The sequence below is a fragment of the Ovis canadensis genome, chromosome 1, assembly GCF_042477335.2.
Source record: "Ovis canadensis isolate MfBH-ARS-UI-01 breed Bighorn chromosome 1, ARS-UI_OviCan_v2, whole genome shotgun sequence".
In the NCBI taxonomy this organism is placed as follows: domain Eukaryota; kingdom Metazoa; phylum Chordata; class Mammalia; order Artiodactyla; family Bovidae; genus Ovis; species Ovis canadensis.
In genome coordinates this window covers 113,646,488-113,670,118 of record NC_091245.1, presented here as the reverse complement: position 1 = coordinate 113,670,118, position 23,631 = coordinate 113,646,488, and the positions used below count along the sequence as shown (strand labels likewise).

Here is a 23,631-nt window from a genome sequence, read left to right as displayed (position 1 = left end):
CGCCGCCGCGCCCATGCTTCTGTAGAGGCCCTGCTCGAGTGGCCTGCCGATCTTTCGGCCAGGTCCCCGAGAGCCCCACGCCGCCCCTTCCCGCCGGCCGTCCATGCAGACGCCCCGACCAAGCACCCCGGGGCCTGCCTCCCAGCTCCCTGCTCGCCGCCGCGCCCTCTGCTCGCGATCGCCCTGCCCGGGTCCCTGATCCACGTGGGGCGCCCACCAGCCATGGCCCCAAGCACCTTCCTCCGATACTCTCCCCCATGCACTCTGACGCCCACAGCCCCGGCAGGGGCCTCGAGGAAACCTCCTTTGGCGACGGCAAGCACACGTCGGGCCACGGGGGCTCCTTTCCCACAGGGCACTCGCCTTTGTGCCATCGCACCCGAGTGTGCCGCCCTCACCGCACGTTGGTGCCTTTCGTCTGCCGTCCACTTCCCCTCCGAAGGACACAGTCCTTGAACAGACGTGAAACCCTTTGGGGATAGACCAGCCGAGACGGGGCCAAGAGGAGACTGTGCTGGAGGATCACCCTCGCGCAGAGTTCCTAGGGGAAGACGGTGACAGGGTGGGGAGAGGGATGGAGTGGATCCTGGATAGACAGTTTGGAGGGCGCTCTGTGTGTGTGTGTGTGTGTGTGTGTGTGTGCACCCGAGTGCCCACCTTTGGTTACGAGTGGGGGAGGGAGGCCTGGGTAAATCTTGCCTCAGTCCAGTAGGATTGAGAGCTGTGGTCAGGCAAGGGAAACAGCACGATGGTCGGGTTGTCCTCCCTGGCAGGCATCGCTGCCCCCGGGCGACTGAACTGCTACCCATGCCTCCCGGGCGCCGTGGTCCGCCTCCCAGAGCCCACTCAAGACCAGAACCCTCTTGGAGTCGCCAGCGGCACACGGGAGTCACAGCCAGCCCGGGACCTGGCACGCACTGGCCAAGCCGCCCAGAGAGGTGGCTGGCATGAGAGACACGACAAGGCAGGCGGTCCGTGGCCACGGCCCCCACTCCCAGAGGCAGATCCCCCTCGCTCACCTTCGGCTGTGGCCACCGCCCCTGCCGCTGCTGGCCCCCAGCTGGCGACCGCCACAGCCCACGCCCCTACCCCCAGCCCTACCCCCACCCCTACCGCCGCCGGCCCTATCCAAGCCCACCTCCTCACCACCACCCACAGCAGGAGAACCAGCACAAGCCCAGGAGCATCACCGCCACCACCAGGGGCAGCAGCCGCAGCCCCTCAGGAGGGAGGGAGGCGGGGGGTGGGGTTGGGGGGGGGCTGGTGGATGGGAGGCCTCAGGCGCGTCGTGGTGGAAGCGGCGCGAGGTTGCCACTGCGGCCAAAACCTTTGCCCCGCGGGACGGCGGAGGTGGCCTGAATCGTGCTGGGGCTGGACGGGCAGGGTCCCGGGGGCCTCTGGCGCAGCGCTGAGCAAGCGTAGGCTAAGAAAAGGGTGGCAGGGTGTCCAGCGAGGACGTGGGCAGGTGGCAGGCGGAGAGGAAGAAGAAAGGCTTCCCTGACCGGGAATCGAACCCAGGCCGCGGCGGTGAGAGCGCCGAATCCTAACCACTAGACCACCAGGGAGCGTCGGGGTTCAGCCCTCGCCTGCTCCTGGTGAGCCCCGCGCCTCCATGCCACCCGCCCGTGCCACCTTGCTGCCCACACCCGGCCTTTGCAAGTCCAGCCGCCTGCCCTGCCGTGCCGTCTTGCTTTCAGCACCCTCAAAACACCGCGCGCGCCGCCGGCTTCTCGCACACACGCCAAAAGCCGCCGGCCAGCGGGCTGGCTCCCTGCTCCCACCTCTCTGTCCCCCGAACGCCCCTGCCGGGAGAGCGCTGGAACTCAGCAAAAGGTCGGCCCGCTGCGTTGGCCGGGAATCGAACCCGGGTCAACTGCTTGGAAGGCAGCTATGCTCACCACTATACCACCAACGCTCCACAGCCCGGGCGGCCGCCAGACGCCGGCCCCGGGCTCGCCCCAGCATACTCTCGCCGCCGCCTCCGCATCCCTGCCCCGACGCCCCGTCAGCCGGAGGCTTGCGCCACCGCCGCCGGCGCTCCCAGCAGCCACGCGGCGCCCCGAGCGCGCCAGCGCCACGCGGTCGCCGGGAATCCACCGGCCGCACCGCCCCAGGGCGGCGCCCCCGCGGCCTTGCGGCCCTCCGGCCCTTCGCTCCCCGCCGCGGCCCGCCAACGCCTCCCCGCCCTCACCCCCGGCGGGCAACGCGGGGCACGCAGCTTCCAGCACCCAGCTGGCCAAAGCGCTACTCCACCGGGCGCTGGGCGAGGCCACTTCCCACGACAAGGGGACACGGGACCCACCTGCCTGCACGCGGCGGGGCCGTCGCGAGCCTACGAGCCCACTCAGGCAGCCACTGGGGGTCGGCGCGTGGGCGGGCGGCCGGCCGGCCGCCAGATCCGGCTATGGTCGGGCAAGGCCGTGGGGTCGCCAAGGAGGCCCTCGCTCCGCCGTGGCGACCGTGCGCCCGCCGACGACAAAGGGCTCAGGCTGGAGCGCTGCACGGGCAGAGGGGGTCGCCGGGAGCTAGGCCGGGCACCGCCGTCGGCGGCGCCCTGGCGCCTCGCCCAAAGACGTCGGGAGGAGGCGAAGGGCCCTCCGGGGCCTGGCGGCAGGACAGAGAGCGACCGCGGCCACCAAAAAGGGTGTGTTGCCTCCCCGTCGGGGAATCGAACCCCGGTCTCCCGCGTGACAGGCGGGGATACTCACCACTATACTAACGAGGACGGCGGCGACCGTCCTGCCGCCCGGCCGCCCTCGGGCTCTCGGGCTGCCTGCCCACGCCTCCCCTTGCCCAGCACGGGCCGCCGGCCACCACGGGTCCCGACCCAACCGCGCACCAGACCAACCGCCTCGGTCACAGCGGCAGCCCGCCACCCCGACAGGGACCCGGACCCCCGGGGCACTGGACCCTCCCCAGCGCGCCGCCTCTTGCCTCCAACGCGGGCGTTCCGCCGGGAGAAGGGGGCGCGAGAAGGCAAGCGGGGCTGCGACGACACGGTGGGCGCGCGCCGGCCGGCGTCGGGCCAGGACAGGCGCGGGTGGGGAGGGGCCGGCCCGCCCAGGGCCCTCTGGGTCCGCGGCGCGAGCGGCGGCGGAGCCAGGCGCCTCGGCCGGCCGCCGCGCGCCGGCTCCGTCGACCCCCACTCCGGACGCCCGCCCGCCTGCCTGCCTGCCTGCCTGCCTGGCGTGGCGCCGCCCGCGGCCCGCCAAGGGCGCCGGTGCTCGCGCCGCGTCGGGTCCCAGCCAGGCGAGCGGCCACGCGCCCAGCCAGGCCCGCCGTCAGGATGGCCGAGCGGTCTAAGGCGCTGCGTTCAGGTCGCAGTCTCCCCTGGAGGCGTGGGTTCGAATCCCACTCCTGACAAGCCAGCCTTTTGGCCCGCCGGACAAACGCACCCGTCCTCCGCGCGCCACTGCCTTTCTCCACACACGCCCTCCCGCCGCCACCTGCACCCCCACAGAAGGCACCTTCAGTCCTTCTCAGCGCATCTTTCCTCGCCAGCTGGCTGCAGCTGCAGCTGCTGCTTTTCCTGCCTCCCTGCCTCCCCCTGGCCCACACTCGCCCACCCTCCCACTTCCACTCCCACAGCCCCGCCGCGCCCCGCCCCCGGCCGCGCCGAAGCACGCAGCCCCGCGGCGGGTGGCAAGCCCTCCTCCCTTCGCCGGCGCTCCGACTTCTGCCCGGGGAACGGCCTACTCGCCCTCGCAGCCTTGCTTCCACGGCTGCCCCCGCCAGCTCTCCCGCCAGGCCGGCACCCCGTCCTCCGCGCCCGCCCCGCCGGCCCGCCTGCGCTCCCCAGCCACAGCGAGGCGGCCGAGCCCCCGCCTTGCCCGCCAAGGGGCTGCCGCGTGCCCTCGACCCTTCTCCGCCGTGCGTTCTTGGCCGGGCCGCAACCTGCCTGCCGCCCGCCCTGGACGCGTGCCATCCAGCCTTCCTGCTGGCCAGCGCACACCGGCCTTCCTTGCACGAGTCCGTCCCGGGAAGGGTGCTCCGCTGGGGAGGGAGCGGAAGCCCTGCGTGCCCGTCCAGCCCACCCCCCGGCGCCCGGCCCGCGCCCCCGACCTCGGCGCCACGGCGCCCGTTCCCGTGGGAAGCCGCTGCCCCGGCCGGAGCCAAGCCCGCCCTGGCGCGCTCCCTGCCTCTCAGCCCGCAGTCCCCGAGCCAGGAGCCGCGCTGCCAAAGGGCCCCTGCTCACCACCACCACCCCGTCAGAGCCGGACCCCGGGAGCGCGGTCGGCCAGAGCGCAGGAGCCAGGCTCACACGCCTTTGGGTCCCTGGGCCTGAGCGCGGGTCTAAGGATGGGATGGCGGGGGGAGGGCGGGTAGGGGGCGGTGGCGGAGGCGCTCGGAGGCGTCGCCCTCCCGCGCTCGCGCTTCCCGCACAGACCGAGCCCGGCGTCCCTTCCCCCGCCCGCTCTCGCACGCCCCACCCCGGCACGGCCGGAAAGCCAGCCCGCCAGAGGGACTTTGGGTCGGGACCCGGCGGTCGCTGAGAGGCACGTCTGCGCGCGGCCGCAGCGACCACGCAGCGCCTGCACCTGACAGGGATCCCGGCGCCGGGCAGACGGCGTCGGCTCCCGGCACCCTCACGCGACACCGACAGGGTCGCGGCGGCCGTGGTCGGCGCAGAAGGCGCGGGACGGGCCGCGTGGGCCCGCGTCCCGTCGCCCCGGGCTCCCTCCGAGAGCGGCGCGCCCCGGGGTCCTGCACGTGCCCGGATCCTGTCTTACAGGTCGCCTGCCCGTCGTCTCCCGCTGCAACGGGGCAGAGAGATGCCCACGGGCGAGCAGTGAGCAGCGGCGGGCGGGTGGCGGCCAGCGCCTGAGGGGCAGCGACGGGCGGCGCTGGCCACCGGTGCATGGGTGGTTCAGTGGTAGAATTCTCGCCTGCCACGCGGGAGGCCCGGGTTCGATTCCCGCCCCATGCAGCCCCAGCGTCCCCTTTTGGTCCCACGGTGCGGCCCCAGAGCCCAACTAGGTCTGCCCGCTGAAACGCGCTCGAGGCAGCGCTCCTGCAAACGCTGGCTGGCTACCTGCCGCCCGCTGCCTCTCCCACACAGACGCCCAGGACCCCTCCCCACCTCACCCACAAAAGGCCCTGCTGCCAAGCCTTCGTGGCCCCAAACCCTGCGGGCTCAGCCGCCCGTGCGTCCAGGCACCTTTCTTGTGTTTGCTCGCGTCCTCACCCGGACCCAGCCGAGGGCTCGGGGACTGCACTGGCAGGAATACCCCACCGCTGGCAGCCGCCCGCACCACACTTCATCTTTCACAACGTCCGTCTCCAAGCTCCCTGCCTCACTCTCCCCACACTCCGAGAGAAATCAATCACACTACGTTTGCACAGCCAGGAGCAAGGGAGCTGCCACATCTGGCAAGCATACCTCCCTTTTGCCTGCAGGGTCCCTGGACCACGTCTTGCAGGACGAGTTCCAAAGAAGTCCACCAGCTGCCGGCCCTCGCCCTCGGGCCTGGCCTCGGCAGAAATAGGTTTCCAACAGCAACGCCCTCACCGCCTCAAACACCACCCCTTCCCCCTGAAACCCTCTTGCGCGCCTCACCTCAGCATCAGCCCTGCCCCAAGAGCACCCCCACCTCAGCCTGCAGCCTCACCGTCCCCCTACTCCCCCACATGCACCCATCCCACCCCCAGCTCCCCGCCTCCCCCATCTCCACACACCCCGCCCCCCACGCCCCGTTCCTCCCTGAGCCGTTCCAAATCCCACTCTTGCCAAGGAACCTGCCTTTGCATCTGTCCCACTGGCCTGCCTCCCCCCACCCCCCGCTTCAAGCCACGGCCTGCTCCTTTTTCTGCTTCTTCGAACACAAGTAGAACGGATTCACATTCCTGGGTGAGTCTCAGGTGCCCGGCAAAGTGATTCAGTCCCCTGTTCTTTGCCAGGTGGTCTTCCAGTGTAGGTGAAGGCGAGATACAGATACACTTCTCCTGCTACAGAGGAAAGCTCTGTTGCTCTTCTACTGTAAGCACAGTCTTTCCTATCTCTTGATCCGACTTCAACTTCGTCCCTCCCTGCCTTTCCCCTTGGGTAGCCCTATGTACGTTTTCGGGGTCTCCAGGTCGCTTTCCCCTTTGCGCATAGATTCGTCTGTATTCGTCGTTAAGAGTCCACAGAGCTTTCTCCCGATCCAAGCGACTCACTTCACTGAGCGGACCCTTCTGTGGGTCCGTCTGACCTTGCGGCCCATGGCGATGGCGGCTCCTTCTTGAGGGCTGCGTCATATTCCACGGTACAGATATCCCTCACCTTCTTGTGCCGGCCACGTGCCGACGGGCACTTGGGCGTTTCCCGCGGGTCTCGGCTCCGGCACAGAGGGCTGCGGTGACCCTGGGGGATGCCTGCATCTCTCCCCATTAGGGGTATTTGTCGTCTTTTCCCGACGCGTGCCCAGGGTTGGCTTTCCTGGATCATAATGGAAGCTCTTCTTTTTCCTATTGCTGGACTGATCCTCGACTGACTGACTTCGACGGAGTAGCACTTGTCCTGGAAGCGTAGTTGATCTACAACCTGGTGTGCGTTTCCGCTGTACAGCGTTGGGGTTCAGTCCTGTCTGTGGGTGGGTGGGGGGGGGCTCATGTGTTCAGCTCGTTTCCATTGCGGGTGATGACAGCATATGGGATCTCATTCCCTGCGGTATCCCGCGTGTCCTTGTTCCTCCTCCCCTTCCTACGCAGTACTGGTACGGTTGATCCGTTGAGCCCGGCTCCTCAATCATCCCTCGGTCCCTGACTGCGCCCTTGGGAAGCCCCAAGCGGCTTTCCTGTGTCTGAGAGTCTGTGGCTGGTTGGCCCAGGGATTCATTTGTACAACACTTTAGAGTCCACCCATCCGTGACCTTGTCTGTTTGACTTCCCTCACCAAGGATAATATTCTGCAGCTCCAGCCGCCGTTGCTGCCAGTGACACTATCTGCCTCTTGTGGACGGCTCGGTGACATCCCATTCTCTCCCTTTCTCTGATACTGCATCTTGGTGGCTGAGCCTTTGGGGATGGGCACTAGGGTTTTCTCCACGTCTCGGCTATGGCAAACGGTGCTGCTGTGACTGTGGGGGTTGCATGTGTCTTTCCGAATGAAGAGCTGCGCCTTTCGTGGATATGTACCCAGGGTGGGGTTGGCATAGCTCACCTGTTTTCCGCTGACTTCATTGCCTGCTGAGTTAGTTTTCTTTTGAAAGCTTACTCCGACGTCGTAGTCACGGTTGTTGCGGAAGTACAGTGGATTCCCAATATTGTGCTGGTTTCCGGTGGACCGCAGTGTGATCCTGTTTTGCTTGTGCAGATCTCGAGTGTCATATATGGTTTCAGATTCTTTTCCACTTGAGGTTACTCCAGGGCACTGACGCTGATTCCCTGTGTTGAACTGGATAACCTTGGCGCTTCTCCCTTTAGACAGGGTCCTGCGTATCTGTGCGTTGCAGCTCCCCAGTCATCCCTCCAGCGCTGCCTTTCCGCTTGCGTTACCCTAAGGTGGGTTTCTGCGTGAGTCGGTTTCTCCTGGCAAATAGCTTCGTTTTGTATTATTTTCCATGCTCCACATGCCTCGGTCCAACGCGGTCTGACATTCTCCGCCGAGTGTAAGAGTCTCCAGCTGCATCATTGCTTGTGACAACTGGCAATTCTTGACGTGTTTCTGATGCCTGAGTGATGGCGCCATGCTGCATCGATGCCACCCCTTCTTGGGCCCGCCGTGTGTGGCTGGGCGCTGGGGTTTGCTCCGTGTACGGGCCCTGGCAGGCGGTGCTGCCGAGGCGGTGGCGGTGTCCGGACCCTCAGACCTCCCCGAGGTTTGCCCTCTGCGGGCGTGTGCCCTGGAGGGCTGACTGTGCCCGGTCACATGGGAGCTCTCCTTGGCCCTCATGAAATCACAGCCACCTGCGCTGCCAGCCACCCCCGCCCCATCCCACCCTGAGGCCCCAGCAGTGTCACCCCCGACACTGGACACTCCCTCCCGATGGGTGGTGACTTTGGTCTCTGGGGCGGTACGGTGGGCCCACCCATCTCGGACCGGGTCTGGCCCCCAGCTGGCGCTGGCGCTCCGTTTCTGTCCTTCGCTTGCCTGCGTCCTAGCCTCCGCCCAGAGCCACAGCCCGCCGCCGAGCCTGAGCAGCCTGTGGCACCGAGCACCAGTGTGGCTCGCCCCCGCTCACCCGCCACCCGACCCAAATGGAGTGCTCACCCGCCATCTTCCTCACGCCACAGCCCCGTCACTGTCACGGCCTGCCCTCTGCCTTTCCCGCCAGACTCCAGGCTCGGCCCCACCTCCCCACCCAACATCCCCCTGGAGCTCGGGCTATCCCTCACACGTCCTGCCCTGGCCTGCCCTGCCCTGGCGTTCACCAGTGCGGGCCTCCCTCTGGCTCCGCAGCCCCAGCCCAACCCCCACGCCCACCCCTACCTACCGCAGATCCGTCCCAGCCTCTCACATGTGCCTGGCACGGCTTCGCCGCCGCGCCCATGCTTCTGTAGAGGCCCTGCTCGAGTGGCCTGCCGATCTTTCGGCCAGGTCCCCGAGAGCCCCACGCCGCCCCTTCCCGCCGGCCGTCCATGCAGACGCCCCGACCAAGCACCCCGGGGCCTGCCTCCCAGCTCCCTGCTCGCCGCCGCGCCCTCTGCTCGCGATCGCCCTGCCCGGGTCCCTGATCCACGTGGGGCGCCCACCAGCCATGGCCCCAAGCACCTTCCTCCGATACTCTCCCCCATGCACTCTGACGCCCACAGCCCCGGCAGGGGCCTCGAGGAAACCTCCTTTGGCGACGGCAAGCACACGTCGGGCCACGGGGGCTCCTTTCCCACAGGGCACTCGCCTTTGTGCCATCGCACCCGAGTGTGCCGCCCTCGCCGCACGTTGGTGCCTTTCGTCTGCCGTCCACTTCCCCTCCGAAGGACACAGTCCTTGAACAGACGTGAAACCCTTTGGGGATAGACCAGCCGAGACGGGGCCAAGAGGAGACTGTGCTGGAGGATCACCCTCGCGCAGAGTTCCTAGGGGAAGACGGTGACAGGGTGGGGAGAGGGATGGAGTGGATCCTGGATAGACAGTTTGGAGGGCGCTCTGTGTGTGTGTGTGTGTGTGTGTGTGTGTGCACCCGAGTGCCCACCTTTGGTTACGAGTGGGGGAGGGAGGCCTGGGTAAATCTTGCCTCAGTCCAGTAGGATTGAGAGCTGTGGTCAGGCAAGGGAAACAGCACGATGGTCGGGTTGTCCTCCCTGGCAGGCATCGCTGCCCCCGGGCGACTGAACTGCTACCCATGCCTCCCGGGCGCCGTGGTCCGCCTCCCAGAGCCCACTCAAGACCAGAACCCTCTTGGAGTCGCCAGCGGCACACGGGAGTCACAGCCAGCCCGGGACCTGGCACGCACTGGCCAAGCCGCCCAGAGAGGTGGCTGGCATGAGAGACACGACAAGGCAGGCGGTCCGTGGCCACGGCCCCCACTCCCAGAGGCAGATCCCCCTCGCTCACCTTCGGCTGTGGCCACCGCCCCTGCCGCTGCTGGCCCCCAGCTGGCGACCGCCACAGCCCACGCCCCTACCCCCAGCCCTACCCCCACCCCTACCGCCGCCGGCCCTATCCAAGCCCACCTCCTCACCACCACCCACAGCAGGAGAACCAGCACAAGCCCAGGAGCATCACCGCCACCACCAGGGGCAGCAGCCGCAGCCCCTCAGGAGGGAGGGAGGCGGGGGGTGGGGTTGGGGGGGGGCTGGTGGATGGGAGGCCTCAGGCGCGTCGTGGTGGAAGCGGCGCGAGGTTGCCACTGCGGCCAAAACCTTTGCCCCGCGGGACGGCGGAGGTGGCCTGAATCGTGCTGGGGCTGGACGGGCAGGGTCCCGGGGGCCTCTGGCGCAGCGCTGAGCAAGCGTAGGCTAAGAAAAGGGTGGCAGGGTGTCCAGCGAGGACGTGGGCAGGTGGCAGGCGGAGAGGAAGAAGAAAGGCTTCCCTGACCGGGAATCGAACCCAGGCCGCGGCGGTGAGAGCGCCGAATCCTAACCACTAGACCACCAGGGAGCGTCGGGGTTCAGCCCTCGCCTGCTCCTGGTGAGCCCCGCGCCTCCATGCCACCCGCCCGTGCCACCTTGCTGCCCACACCCGGCCTTTGCAAGTCCAGCCGCCTGCCCTGCCGTGCCGTCTTGCTTTCAGCACCCTCAAAACACCGCGCGCGCCGCCGGCTTCTCGCACACACGCCAAAAGCCGCCGGCCAGCGGGCTGGCTCCCTGCTCCCACCTCTCTGTCCCCCGAACGCCCCTGCCGGGAGAGCGCTGGAACTCAGCAAAAGGTCGGCCCGCTGCGTTGGCCGGGAATCGAACCCGGGTCAACTGCTTGGAAGGCAGCTATGCTCACCACTATACCACCAACGCTCCACAGCCCGGGCGGCCGCCAGACGCCGGCCCCGGGCTCGCCCCAGCATACTCTCGCCGCCGCCTCCGCATCCCTGCCCCGACGCCCCGTCAGCCGGAGGCTTGCGCCGCCGCCGCCGGCGCTCCCAGCAGCCACGCGGCGCCCCGAGCGCGCCAGCGCCACGCGGTCGCCGGGAATCCACCGGCCGCACCGCCCCAGGGCGGCGCCCCCGCGGCCTTGCGGCCCTCCGGCCCTTCGCTCCCCGCCGCGGCCCGCCAACGCCTCCCCGCCCTCACCCCCGGCGGGCAACGCGGGGCACGCAGCTTCCAGCACCCAGCTGGCCAAAGCGCTACTCCACCGGGCGCTGGGCGAGGCCACTTCCCACGACAAGGGGACACGGGACCCACCTGCCTGCACGCGGCGGGGCCGTCGCGAGCCTACGAGCCCACTCAGGCAGCCACTGGGGGTCGGCGCGTGGGCGGGCGGCCGGCCGGCCGCCAGATCCGGCTATGGTCGGGCAAGGCCGTGGGGTCGCCAAGGAGGCCCTCGCTCCGCCGTGGCGACCGTGCGCCCGCCGACGACAAAGGGCTCAGGCTGGAGCGCTGCACGGGCAGAGGGGGTCGCCGGGAGCTAGGCCGGGCACCGCCGTCGGCGGCGCCCTGGCGCCTCGCCCAAAGACGTCGGGAGGAGGCGAAGGGCCCTCCGGGGCCTGGCGGCAGGACAGAGAGCGACCGCGGCCACCAAAAAGGGTGTGTTGCCTCCCCGTCGGGGAATCGAACCCCGGTCTCCCGCGTGACAGGCGGGGATACTCACCACTATACTAACGAGGACGGCGGCGACCGTCCTGCCGCCCGGCCGCCCTCGGGCTCTCGGGCTGCCTGCCCACGCCTCCCCTTGCCCAGCACGGGCCGCCGGCCACCACGGGTCCCGACCCAACCGCGCACCAGACCAACCGCCTCGGTCACAGCGGCAGCCCGCCACCCCGACAGGGACCCGGACCCCCGGGGCACTGGACCCTCCCCAGCGCGCCGCCTCTTGCCTCCAACGCGGGCGTTCCGCCGGGAGAAGGGGGCGCGAGAAGGCAAGCGGGGCTGCGACGACACGGTGGGCGCGCGCCGGCCGGCGTCGGGCCAGGACAGGCGCGGGTGGGGAGGGGCCGGCCCGCCCAGGGCCCTCTGGGTCCGCGGCGCGAGCGGCGGCGGAGCCAGGCGCCTCGGCCGGCCGCCGCGCGCCGGCTCCGTCGACCCCCACTCCGGACGCCCGCCCGCCTGCCTGCCTGCCTGCCTGCCTGGCGTGGCGCCGCCCGCGGCCCGCCAAGGGCGCCGGTGCTCGCGCCGCGTCGGGTCCCAGCCAGGCGAGCGGCCACGCGCCCAGCCAGGCCCGCCGTCAGGATGGCCGAGCGGTCTAAGGCGCTGCGTTCAGGTCGCAGTCTCCCCTGGAGGCGTGGGTTCGAATCCCACTCCTGACAAGCCAGCCTTTTGGCCCGCCGGACAAACGCACCCGTCCTCCGCGCGCCACTGCCTTTCTCCACACACGCCCTCCCGCCGCCACCTGCACCCCCACAGAAGGCACCTTCAGTCCTTCTCAGCGCATCTTTCCTCGCCAGCTGGCTGCAGCTGCAGCTGCTGCTTTTCCTGCCTCCCTGCCTCCCCCTGGCCCACACTCGCCCACCCTCCCACTTCCACTCCCACAGCCCCGCCGCGCCCCGCCCCCGGCCGCGCCGAAGCACGCAGCCCCGCGGCGGGTGGCAAGCCCTCCTCCCTTCGCCGGCGCTCCGACTTCTGCCCGGGGAACGGCCTACTCGCCCTCGCAGCCTTGCTTCCACGGCTGCCCCCGCCAGCTCTCCCGCCAGGCCGGCACCCCGTCCTCCGCGCCCGCCCCGCCGGCCCGCCTGCGCTCCCCAGCCACAGCGAGGCGGCCGAGCCCCCGCCTTGCCCGCCAAGGGGCTGCCGCGTGCCCTCGACCCTTCTCCGCCGTGCGTTCTTGGCCGGGCCGCAACCTGCCTGCCGCCCGCCCTGGACGCGTGCCATCCAGCCTTCCTGCTGGCCAGCGCACACCGGCCTTCCTTGCACGAGTCCGTCCCGGGAAGGGTGCTCCGCTGGGGAGGGAGCGGAAGCCCTGCGTGCCCGTCCAGCCCACCCCCCGGCGCCCGGCCCGCGCCCCCGACCTCGGCGCCACGGCGCCCGTTCCCGTGGGAAGCCGCTGCCCCGGCCGGAGCCAAGCCCGCCCTGGCGCGCTCCCTGCCTCTCAGCCCGCAGTCCCCGAGCCAGGAGCCGCGCTGCCAAAGGGCCCCTGCTCACCACCACCACCCCGTCAGAGCCGGACCCCGGGAGCGCGGTCGGCCAGAGCGCAGGAGCCAGGCTCACACGCCTTTGGGTCCCTGGGCCTGAGCGCGGGTCTAAGGATGGGATGGCGGGGGGAGGGCGGGTAGGGGGCGGTGGCGGAGGCGCTCGGAGGCGTCGCCCTCCCGCGCTCGCGCTTCCCGCACAGACCGAGCCCGGCGTCCCTTCCCCCGCCCGCTCTCGCACGCCCCACCCCGGCACGGCCGGAAAGCCAGCCCGCCAGAGGGACTTTGGGTCGGGACCCGGCGGTCGCTGAGAGGCACGTCTGCGCGCGGCCGCAGCGACCACGCAGCGCCTGCACCTGACAGGGATCCCGGCGCCGGGCAGACGGCGTCGGCTCCCGGCGCCCTCACGCGACACCGACAGGGTCGCGGCGGCCGTGGTCGGCGCAGAAGGCGCGGGACGGGCCGCGTGGGCCCGCGTCCCGTCGCCCCGGGCTCCCTCCGAGAGCGGCGCGCCCCGGGGTCCTGCACGTGCCCGGATCCTGTCTTACAGGTCGCCCGCCCGTCGTCTCCCGCTGCAACGGGGCAGAGAGATGCCCACGGGCGAGCAGTGAGCAGCGGCGGGCGGGTGGCGGCCAGCGCCTGAGGGGCAGCGACGGGCGGCGCTGGCCACCGGTGCATGGGTGGTTCAGTGGTAGAATTCTCGCCTGCCACGCGGGAGGCCCGGGTTCGATTCCCGGCCCATGCAGCCCCAGCGTCCCCTTTTGGTCCCACGGTGCGGCCCCAGAGCCCAACTAGGTCTGCCCGCTGAAACGCGCTCGAGGCAGCGCTCCTGCAAACGCTGGCTGGCTACCTGCCGCCCGCTGCCTCTCCCACACAGACGCCCAGGACCCCTCCCCACCTCACCCACAAAAGGCCCTGCTGCCAAGCCTTCGTGGCCCCAAACCCTGCGGGCTCAGCCGCCCGTGCGTCCAGGCACCTTTCTTGTGTTTGCTCGCGTCCTCACCCGGACCCAGCCGAGGGCTCGGGGACTGCACTGGCAGGAATACCCCACCGCTGGCAGCCGCCCGCACCACACTTCATCTTTCACAACGTCCGTCTCCAAGCTCCCTGCCTCACTCTCCCCACACTCCGAGAGAAATCAATCACACTACGTTTGCACAGCCAGGAGCAAGGGAGCTGCCACATCTGGCAAGCATACCTCCCTTTTGCCTGCAGGGTCCCTGGACCACGTCTTGCAGGACGAGTTCCAAAGAAATCCACCAGCTGCCGGCCCTCGCCCTCGGGCCTGGCCTCGGCAGAAATAGGTTTCCAACAGCAACGCCCTCACCGCCTCAAACACCACCCCTTCCCCCTGAAACCCTCTTGCGCGCCTCACCTCAGCATCAGCCCTGCCCCAAGAGCACCCCCACCTCAGCCTGCAGCCTCACCGTCCCCCTACTCCCCCACATGCACCCATCCCACCCCCAGCTCCCCGCCTCCCCCATCTCCACACACCCCGCCCCCCACGCCCCGTTCCTCCCTGAGCCGTTCCAAATCCCACTCTTGCCAAGGAACCTGCCTTTGCATCTGTCCCACTGGCCTGCCTCCCCCCACCCCCCGCTTCAAGCCACGGCCTGCTCCTTTTTCTGCTTCTTCGAACACAAGTAGAACGGATTCACATTCCTGGGTGAGTCTCAGGTGCCCGGCAAAGTGATTCAGTCCCCTGTTCTTTGCCAGGTGGTCTTCCAGTGTAGGTGAAGGCGAGATACAGATACACTTCTCCTGCTACAGAGGAAAGCTCTGTTGCTCTTCTACTGTAAGCACAGTCTTTCCTATCTCTTGATCCGACTTCAACTTCGTCCCTCCCTGCCTTTCCCCTTGGGTAGCCCTATGTACGTTTTCGGGGTCTCCAGGTCGCTTTCCCCTTTGCGCATAGATTCGTCTGTATTCGTCGTTAAGAGTCCACAGAGCTTTCTCCCGATCCAAGCGACTCACTTCACTGAGCGGACCCTTCTGTGGGTCCGTCTGACCTTGCGGCCCATGGCGATGGCGGCTCCTTCTTGAGGGCTGCGTCATATTCCACGGTACAGATATCCCTCACCTTCTTGTGCCGGCCACGTGCCGACGGGCACTTGGGCGTTTCCCGCGGGTCTCGGCTCCGGCACAGAGGGCTGCGGTGACCCTGGGGGATGCCTGCATCTCTCCCCATTAGGGGTATTTGTCGTCTTTTCCCGACGCGTGCCCAGGGTTGGCTTTCCTGGATCATAATGGAAGCTCTTCTTTTTCCTATTGCTGGACTGATCCTCGACTGACTGACTTCGACGGAGTAGCACTTGTCCTGGAAGCGTAGTTGATCTACAACCTGGTGTGCGTTTCCGCTGTACAGCGTTGGGGTTCAGTCCTGTCTGTGGGTGGGTGGGGGGGGGCTCATGTGTTCAGCTCGTTTCCATTGCGGGTGATGACAGCATATGGGATCTCATTCCCTGCGGTATCCCGCGTGTCCTTGTTCCTCCTCCCCTTCCTACGCAGTACTGGTACGGTTGATCCGTTGAGCCCGGCTCCTCAATCATCCCTCGGTCCCTGACTGCGCCCTTGGGAAGCCCCAAGCGGCTTTCCTGTGTCTGAGAGTCTGTGGCTGGTTGGCCCAGGGATTCATTTGTACAACACTTTAGAGTCCACCCATCCGTGACCTTGTCTGTTTGACTTCCCTCACCAAGGATAATATTCTGCAGCTCCAGCCGCCGTTGCTGCCAGTGACACTATCTGCCTCTTGTGGACGGCTCGGTGACATCCCATTCTCTCCCTTTCTCTGATACTGCATCTTGGTGGCTGAGCCTTTGGGGATGGGCACTAGGGTTTTCTCCACGTCTCGGCTATGGCAAACGGTGCTGCTGTGACTGTGGGGGTTGCATGTGTCTTTCCGAATGAAGAGCTGCGCCTTTCGTGGATATGTACCCAGGGTGGGGTTGGCATAGCTCACCTGTTTTCCGCTGACTTCATTGCCTGCTGAGTTAGTTTTCTTTTGAAAGCTTACTCCGACGTCGTAGTCACGGTTGTTGCGGAAGTACAGTGGATTCCCAATATTGTGCTGGTTTCCGGTGGACCGCAGTGTGATCCTGTTTTGCTTGTGCAGATCTCGAGTGTCATATATGGTTTCAGATTCTTTTCCACTTGAGGTTACTCCAGGGCACTGACGCTGATTCCCTGTGTTGAACTGGATAACCTTGGCGCTTCTCCCTTTAGACAGGGTCCTGCGTATCTGTGCGTTGCAGCTCCCCAGTCATCCCTCCAGCGCTGCCTTTCCGCTTGCGTTACCCTAAGGTGGGTTTCTGCGTGAGTCGGTTTCTCCTGGCAAATAGCTTCGTTTTGTATTATTTTCCATGCTCCACATGCCTCGGTCCAACGCGGTCTGACATTCTCCGCCGAGTGTAAGAGTCTCCAGCTGCATCATTGCTTGTGACAACTGGCAATTCTTGACGTGTTTCTGATGCCTGAGTGATGGCGCCATGCTGCATCGATGCCACCCCTTCTTGGGCCCGCCGTGTGTGGCTGGGCGCTGGGGTTTGCTCCGTGTACGGGCCCTGGCAGGCGGTGCTGCCGAGGCGGTGGCGGTGTCCGGACCCTCAGACCTCCCCGAGGTTTGCCCTCTGCGGGCGTGTGCCCTGGAGGGCTGACTGTGCCCGGTCACATGGGAGCTCTCCTTGGCCCTCATGAAATCACAGCCACCTGCGCTGCCAGCCACCCCCGCCCCATCCCACCCTGAGGCCCCAGCAGTGTCACCCCCGACACTGGACACTCCCTCCCGATGGGTGGTGACTTTGGTCTCTGGGGCGGTACGGTGGGCCCACCCATCTCGGACCGGGTCTGGCCCCCAGCTGGCGCTGGCGCTCCGTTTCTGTCCTTCGCTTGCCTGCGTCCTAGCCTCCGCCCAGAGCCACAGCCCGCCGCCGAGCCTGAGCAGCCTGTGGCACCGAGCACCAGTGTGGCTCGCCCCCGCTCACCCGCCACCCGACCCAAATGGAGTGCTCACCCGCCATCTTCCTCACGCCACAGCCCCGTCACTGTCACGGCCTGCCCTCTGCCTTTCCCGCCAGACTCCAGGCTCGGCCCCACCTCCCCACCCAACATCCCCCTGGAGCTCGGGCTATCCCTCACACGTCCTGCCCTGGCCTGCCCTGCCCTGGCGTTCACCAGTGCGGGCCTCCCTCTGGCTCCGCAGCCCCAGCCCAACCCCCACGCCCACCCCTACCTACCGCAGATCCGTCCCAGCCTCTCACATGTGCCTGGCACGGCTTCGCCGCCGCGCCCATGCTTCTGTAGAGGCCCTGCTCGAGTGGCCTGCCGATCTTTCGGCCAGGTCCCCGAGAGCCCCACGCCGCCCCTTCCCGCCGGCCGTCCATGCAGACGCCCCGACCAAGCACCCCGGGGCCTGCCTCCCAGCTCCCTGCTCGCCGCCGCGCCCTCTGCTCGCGATCGCCCTGCCCGGGTCCCTGATCCACGTGGGGCGCCCACCAGCCATGGCCCCAAGCACCTTCCTCCGATACTCTCCCCCATGCACTCTGACGCCCACAGCCCCGGCAGGGGCCTCGAGGAAACCTCCTTTGGCGACGGCAAGCACACGTCGGGCCACGGGGGCTCCTTTCCCACAGGGCACTCGCCTTTGTGCCATCGCACCCGAGTGTGCCGCCCTCGCCGCACGTTGGTGCCTTTCGTCTGCCGTCCACTTCCCCTCCGAAGGACACAGTCCTTGAACAGACGTGAAACCCTTTGGGGATAGACCAGCCGAGACGGGGCCAAGAGGAGACTGTGCTGGAGGATCACCCTCGCGCAGAGTTCCTAGGGGAAGACGGTGACAGGGTGGGGAGAGGGATGGAGTGGATCCTGGATAGACAGTTTGGAGGGCGCTCTGTGTGTGTGTGTGTGTGTGTGTGTGTGCACCCGAGTGCCCACCTTTGGTTACGAGTGGGGGAGGGAGGCCTGGGTAAATCTTGCCTCAGTCCAGTAGGATTGAGAGCTGTGGTCAGGCAAGGGAAACAGCACGATGGTCGGGTTGTCCTCCCTGGCAGGCATCGCTGCCCCCGGGCGACTGAACTGCTACCCATGCCTCCCGGGCGCCGTGGTCCGCCTCCCAGAGCCCACTCAAGACCAGAACCCTCTTGGAGTCGCCAGCGGCACACGGGAGTCACAGCCAGCCCGGGACCTGGCGCGCACTGGCCAAGCCGCCCAGAGAGGTGGCTGGCATGAGAGACACGACAAGGCAGGCGGTCCGTGGCCACGGCCCCCACTCCCAGAGGCAGATCCCCCTCGCTCACCTTCGGCTGTGGCCACCGCCCCTGCCGCTGCTGGCCCCCAGCTGGCGACCGCCACAGCCCACGCCCCTACCCCCAGCCCTACCCCCACCCCTACCGCCGCCGGCCCTATCCAAGCCCACCTCCTCACCACCACCCACAGCAGGAGAACCAGCACAAGCCCAGGAGCATCACCGCCACCACCAGGGGCAGCAGCCGCAGCCCCTCAGGAGGGAGGGAGGCGGGGGGTGGGGTTGGGGGGGGGTGCTGGTGGATGGGAGGCCTCAGGCGCGTCGTGGTGGAAGCGGCGCGAGGTTGCCACTGCGGCCAAAACCTTTGCCCCGCGGGACGGCGGAGGTGGCCTGAATCGTGCTGGGGCTGGACGGGCAGGGTCCCGGGGGCCTCTGGCGCAGCGCTGAGCAAGCGTAGGCTAAGAAAAGGGTGGCAGGGTGTCCATCGAGGACGTGGGCAGGTGGCAGGCGGAGAGGAAGAAGAAAGGCTTCCCTGACCGGGAATCGAACCCGGGCCGCGGCGGTGAGAGCGCCGAATCCTAACCACTAGACCACCAGGGAGCGTCGGGGTTCAGCCCTCGCCTGCTCCTGGTGAGCCCCGCGCCTCCATGCCACCCGCCCGTGCCACCTTGCTGCCCACACCCGGCCTTTGCAAGTGCAGCCGCCTGCCCTGCCGTGCCGTCTTGCTTTCAGCACCCTCAAAACACCGCGCGCGCCGCCGGCTTCTCGCACACACGCCAAAAGCCGCCGGCCAGCGGGCTGGCTCCCTGCTCCCACCTCTCTGTCCCCCGAACGCCCCTGCCGGGAGAGCGCTGGAACTCAGCAAAAGGTCGGCCCGCTGCGTTGGCCGGGAATCGAACCCGGGTCAACTGCTTGGAAGGCAGCTATGCTCACCACTATACCACCAACGCTCCACAGCCCGGGCGGCCGCCAGACGCCGGCCCCGGGCTCGCCCCAGCATACTCTCGCCGCCGCCTCCGCATCCCTGCCCCGACGCCCCGTCAGCCGGAGGCTTGCGCCGCCGCCGCCGGCGCTCCCAGCAGCCACGCGGCGCCCCGAGCGCGCCAGCGCCACGCGGTCGCCGGGAATCCACCGGCCCCACCGCCCCAGGGCGGCGCCCCCGCGGCCTTGCGGCCCTCCGGCCCTTCGCTCCCCGCCGCGGCCCGCCAACGCCTCCCCGCCCTCACCCCCGGCGGGCAACGCGGGGCACGCAGCTTCCAGCACCCAGCTGGCCAAAGCGCTACTCCACCGGGCGCTGAGCGAGGCCACTTCCCACGACGACAAGGGGACACGGGACCCACCTGCCTGCACGCGGCGGGGCCGTCGCGAGCCTACGAGCCCACTCAGGCAGCCACTGGGGGTCGGCGCGTGGGCGGGCGGCCGGCCGGCCGCCAGATCCGGCTATGGTCGGGCAAGGCCGTGGGGTCGCCAAGGAGGCCCTCGCTCCGCCGTGGCGACCGTGCGCCCGCCGACGACAAAGGGCTCAGGCTGGAGCGCTGCACGGGCAGAGGGGGTCGCCGGGAGCTAGGCCGGGCACCGCCGTCGGCGGCGCCCTGGCGCCTCGCCCAAAGACGTCGGGAGGAGGCGAAGGGCCCTCCGGGGCCTGGCGGCAGGACAGAGAGCGACCGCGGCCACCAAAAAGGGTGTGTTGCCTCCCCGTCGGGGAATCGAACCCCGGTCTCCCGCGTGACAGGCGGGGATACTCACCACTATACTAACGAGGACGGCGGCGACCGTCCTGCCGCCCGGCCGCCCTCGGGCTCTCGGGCTGCCTGCCCACGCCTCCCCTTGCCCAGCACGGGCCGCCGGCCACCACGGGTCCCGACCCAACCGCGCACCAGACCAACCGCCTCGGTCACAGCGGCAGCCCGCCACCCCGACAGGGACCCGGACCCCCGGGGCACTGGACCCTCCCCAGCGCGCCGCCTCTTGCCTCCAACGCGGGCGTTCCGCCGGGAGAAGGGGGCGCGAGAAGGCAAGCGGGGCTGCGACGACACGGTGGGCGCGCGCCGGCCGGCGTCGGGCCAGGACAGGCGCGGGTGGGGAGGGGCCGGCCCGCCCAGGGCCCTCTGGGTCCGCGGCGCGAGCGGCGGCGGAGCCAGGCGCCTCGGCCGGCCGCCGCGCGCCGGCTCCGTCGACCCCCACTCCGGACGCCCGCCCGCCTGCCTGCCTGCCTGCCTGCCTGGCGTGGCGCCGCCCGCGGCCCGCCAAGGGCGCCGGTGCTCGCGCCGCGTCGGGTCCCAGCCAGGCGAGCGGCCACGCGCCCAGCCAGGCCCGCCGTCAGGATGGCCGAGCGGTCTAAGGCGCTGCGTTCAGGTCGCAGTCTCCCCTGGAGGCGTGGGTTCGAATCCCACTCCTGACAAGCCAGCCTTTTGGCCCGCCGGACAAACGCACCCGTCCTCCGCGCGCCACTGCCTTTCTCCACACACGCCCTCCCGCCGCCACCTGCACCCCCACAGAAGGCACCTTCAGTCCTTCTCAGCGCATCTTTCCTCGCCAGCTGGCTGCAGCTGCAGCTGCTGCTTTTCCTGCCTCCCTGCCTCCCCCTGGCCCACACTCGCCCACCCTCCCACTTCCACTCCCACAGCCCCGCCGCGCCCCGCCCCCGGCCGCGCCGAAGCACGCAGCCCCGCGGCGGGTGGCAAGCCCTCCTCCCTTCGCCGGCGCTCCGACTTCTGCCCGGGGAACGGCCTACTCGCCCTCGCAGCCTTGCTTCCACGGCTGCCCCCGCCAGCTCTCCCGCCAGGCCGGCACCCCGTCCTCCGCGCCCGCCCCGCCGGCCCGCCTGCGCTCCCCAGCCACAGCGAGGCGGCCGAGCCCCCGCCTTGCCCGCCAAGGGGCTGCCGCGTGCCCTCGACCCTTCTCCGCCGTGCGTTCTTGGCCGGGCCGCAACCTGCCTGCCGCCCGCCCTGGACGCGTGCCATCCAGCCTTCCTGCTGGCCAGCGCACACCGGCCTTCCTTGCACGAGTCCGTCCCGGGAAGGGTGCTCCGCTGGGGAGGGAGCGGAAGCCCTGCGTGCCCGTCCAGCCCACCCCCCGGCGCCCGGCCCGCGCCCCCGACCTCGGCGCCACGGCGCCCGTTCCCGTGGGAAGCCGCTGCCCCGGCCGGAGCCAAGCCCGCCCTGGCGCGCTCCCTGCCTCTCAGCCCGCAGTCCCCGAGCCAGGAGCCGCGCTGCCAAAGGGCCCCTGCTCACCACCACCACCCCGTCAGAGCCGGACCCCGGGAGCGCGGTCGGCCAGAGCGCAGGAGCCAGGCTCACACGCCTTTGGGTCCCTGGGCCTGAGCGCGGGTCTAAGGATGGGATGGCGGGGGGAGGGCGGGTAGGGGGCGGTGGCGGAGGCGCTCGGAGGCGTCGCCCTCCCGCGCTCGCGCTTCCCGCACAGACCGAGCCCGGCGTCCCTTCCCCCGCCCGCTCTCGCACGCCCCACCCCGGCACGGCCGGAAAGCCAGCCCGCCAGAGGGACTTTGGGTCGGGACCCGGCGGTCGCTGAGAGGCACGTCTGCGCGCGGCCGCAGCGACCACGCAGCGCCTGCACCTGACAGGGATCCCGGCGCCGGGCAGACGGCGTCGGCTCCCGGCGCCCTCACGCGACACCGACAGGGTCGCGGCGGCCGTGGTCGGCGCAGAAGGCGCGGGACGGGCCGCGTGGGCCCGCGTCCCGTCGCCCCGGGCTCCCTCCGAGAGCGGCGCGCCCCGGGGTCCTGCACGTGCCCGGATCCTGTCTTACAGGTCGCCCGCCCGTCGTCTCCCGCTGCAACGGGGCAGAGAGATGCCCACGGGCGAGCAGTGAGCAGCGGCGGGCGGGTGGCGGCCAGCGCCTGAGGGGCAGCGACGGGCGGCGCTGGCCACCGGTGCATGGGTGGTTCAGTGGTAGAATTCTCGCCTGCCACGCGGGAGGCCCGGGTTCGATTCCCGGCCCATGCAGCCCCAGCGTCCCCTTTTGGTCCCACGGTGCGGCCCCAGAGCCCAACTAGGTCTGCCCGCTGAAACGCGCTCGAGGCAGCGCTCCTGCAAACGCTGGCTGGCTACCTGCCGCCCGCTGCCTCTCCCACACAGACGCCCAGGACCCCTCCCCACCTCACCCACAAAAGGCCCTGCTGCCAAGCCTTCGTGGCCCCAAACCCTGCGGGCTCAGCCGCCCGTGCGTCCAGGCACCTTTCTTGTGTTTGCTCGCGTCCTCACCCGGACCCAGCCGAGGGCTCGGGGACTGCACTGGCAGGAATACCCCACCGCTGGCAGCCGCCCGCACCACACTTCATCTTTCACAACGTCCGTCTCCAAGCTCCCTGCCTCACTCTCCCCACACTCCGAGAGAAATCAATCACACTACGTTTGCACAGCCAGGAGCAAGGGAGCTGCCACATCTGGCAAGCATACCTCCCTTTTGCCTGCAGGGTCCCTGGACCACGTCTTGCAGGACGAGTTCCAAAGAAATCCACCAGCTGCCGGCCCTCGCCCTCGGGCCTGGCCTCGGCAGAAATAGGTTTCCAACAGCAACGCCCTCACCGCCTCAAACACCACCCCTTCCCCCTGAAACCCTCTTGCGCGCCTCACCTCAGCATCAGCCCTGCCCCAAGAGCACCCCCACCTCAGCCTGCAGCCTCACCGTCCCCCTACTCCCCCACATGCACCCATCCCACCCCCAGCTCCCCGCCTCCCCCATCTCCACACACCCCGCCCCCCACGCCCCGTTCCTCCCTGAGCCGTTCCAAATCCCACTCTTGCCAAGGAACCTGCCTTTGCATCTGTCCCACTGGCCTGCCTCCCCCCACCCCCCGCTTCAAGCCACGGCCTGCTCCTTTTTCTGCTTCTTCGAACACAAGTAGAACGGATTCACATTCCTGGGTGAGTCTCAGGTGCCCGGCAAAGTGATTCAGTCCCCTGTTCTTTGCCAGGTGGTCTTCCAGTGTAGGTGAAGGCGAGATACAGATACACTTCTCCTGCTACAGAGGAAAGCTCTGTTGCTCTTCTACTGTAAGCACAGTCTTTCCTATCTCTTGATCCGACTTCAACTTCGTCCCTCCCTGCCTTTCCCCTTGGGTAGCCCTATGTACGTTTTCGGGGTCTCCAGGTCGCTTTCCCCTTTGCGCATAGATTCGTCTGTATTCGTCGTTAAGAGTCCACAGAGCTTTCTCCCGATCCAAGCGACTCACTTCACTGAGCGGACCCTTCTGTGGGTCCGTCTGACCTTGCGGCCCATGGCGATGGCGGCTCCTTCTTGAGGGCTGCGTCATATTCCACGGTACAGATATCCCTCACCTTCTTGTGCCGGCCACGTGCCGACGGGCACTTGGGCGTTTCCCGCGGGTCTCGGCTCCGGCACAGAGGGCTGCGGTGACCCTGGGGGATGCCTGCATCTCTCCCCATTAGGGGTATTTGTCGTCTTTTCCCGACGCGTGCCCAGGGTTGGCTTTCCTGGATCATAATGGAAGCTCTTCTTTTTCCTATTGCTGGACTGATCCTCGACTGACTGACTTCGACGGAGTAGCACTTGTCCTGGAAGCGTAGTTGATCTACAACCTGGTGTGCGTTTCCGCTGTACAGCGTTGGGGTTCAGTCCTGTCTGTGGGTGGGTGGGGGGGGGCTCATGTGTTCAGCTCGTTTCCATTGCGGGTGATGACAGCATATGGGATCTCATTCCCTGCGGTATCCCGCGTGTCCTTGTTCCTCCTCCCCTTCCTACGCAGTACTGGTACGGTTGATCCGTTGAGCC

The 23,631-nt window shown here is 68.6% G+C and overlaps 15 non-coding genes across 15 annotated transcripts; 6 read left to right on the top strand and 9 right to left on the bottom strand.

Moving 5' to 3' along the window:
- Positions 1-1,493: 1,493 nt before the first annotated feature.
- Positions 1,494-1,565, bottom strand: TRNAE-CUC (transfer RNA glutamic acid (anticodon CUC)). The gene has a single exon. It is a non-coding gene; the product is annotated as a tRNA-Glu (tRNA).
- A 278-nt stretch (positions 1,566-1,843) lies between these two features.
- On the bottom strand, positions 1,844-1,915 carry TRNAG-UCC (transfer RNA glycine (anticodon UCC)). The gene has a single exon. It is a non-coding gene; the product is annotated as a tRNA-Gly (tRNA).
- A 738-nt stretch (positions 1,916-2,653) lies between these two features.
- Positions 2,654-2,725, bottom strand: TRNAD-GUC (transfer RNA aspartic acid (anticodon GUC)). The gene has a single exon. It is a non-coding gene; the product is annotated as a tRNA-Asp (tRNA).
- A 555-nt stretch (positions 2,726-3,280) lies between these two features.
- On the top strand, positions 3,281-3,363 carry TRNAL-CAG (transfer RNA leucine (anticodon CAG)). Its single transcript has one exon. It is a non-coding gene; the product is annotated as a tRNA-Leu (tRNA).
- A 1,493-nt stretch (positions 3,364-4,856) lies between these two features.
- On the top strand, positions 4,857-4,927 carry TRNAG-GCC (transfer RNA glycine (anticodon GCC)). The gene has a single exon. It is a non-coding gene; the product is annotated as a tRNA-Gly (tRNA).
- A 5,022-nt stretch (positions 4,928-9,949) lies between these two features.
- Positions 9,950-10,021, bottom strand: TRNAE-CUC (transfer RNA glutamic acid (anticodon CUC)). Its single transcript has one exon. It is a non-coding gene; the product is annotated as a tRNA-Glu (tRNA).
- A 278-nt stretch (positions 10,022-10,299) lies between these two features.
- Positions 10,300-10,371, bottom strand: TRNAG-UCC (transfer RNA glycine (anticodon UCC)). The gene has a single exon. It is a non-coding gene; the product is annotated as a tRNA-Gly (tRNA).
- Positions 10,372-11,109: 738 nt separating this feature from the next.
- TRNAD-GUC (transfer RNA aspartic acid (anticodon GUC)) lies at positions 11,110-11,181 on the bottom strand. The gene has a single exon. It is a non-coding gene; the product is annotated as a tRNA-Asp (tRNA).
- A 555-nt stretch (positions 11,182-11,736) lies between these two features.
- TRNAL-CAG (transfer RNA leucine (anticodon CAG)) lies at positions 11,737-11,819 on the top strand. Its single transcript has one exon. It is a non-coding gene; the product is annotated as a tRNA-Leu (tRNA).
- Positions 11,820-13,312: 1,493 nt separating this feature from the next.
- On the top strand, positions 13,313-13,383 carry TRNAG-GCC (transfer RNA glycine (anticodon GCC)). Its single transcript has one exon. It is a non-coding gene; the product is annotated as a tRNA-Gly (tRNA).
- Positions 13,384-18,405: 5,022 nt separating this feature from the next.
- On the bottom strand, positions 18,406-18,477 carry TRNAE-CUC (transfer RNA glutamic acid (anticodon CUC)). Its single transcript has one exon. It is a non-coding gene; the product is annotated as a tRNA-Glu (tRNA).
- A 278-nt stretch (positions 18,478-18,755) lies between these two features.
- On the bottom strand, positions 18,756-18,827 carry TRNAG-UCC (transfer RNA glycine (anticodon UCC)). Its single transcript has one exon. It is a non-coding gene; the product is annotated as a tRNA-Gly (tRNA).
- A 741-nt stretch (positions 18,828-19,568) lies between these two features.
- On the bottom strand, positions 19,569-19,640 carry TRNAD-GUC (transfer RNA aspartic acid (anticodon GUC)). The gene has a single exon. It is a non-coding gene; the product is annotated as a tRNA-Asp (tRNA).
- Positions 19,641-20,195: 555 nt separating this feature from the next.
- TRNAL-CAG (transfer RNA leucine (anticodon CAG)) lies at positions 20,196-20,278 on the top strand. The gene has a single exon. It is a non-coding gene; the product is annotated as a tRNA-Leu (tRNA).
- A 1,493-nt stretch (positions 20,279-21,771) lies between these two features.
- On the top strand, positions 21,772-21,842 carry TRNAG-GCC (transfer RNA glycine (anticodon GCC)). The gene has a single exon. It is a non-coding gene; the product is annotated as a tRNA-Gly (tRNA).
- Positions 21,843-23,631: the final 1,789 nt, after the last annotated feature.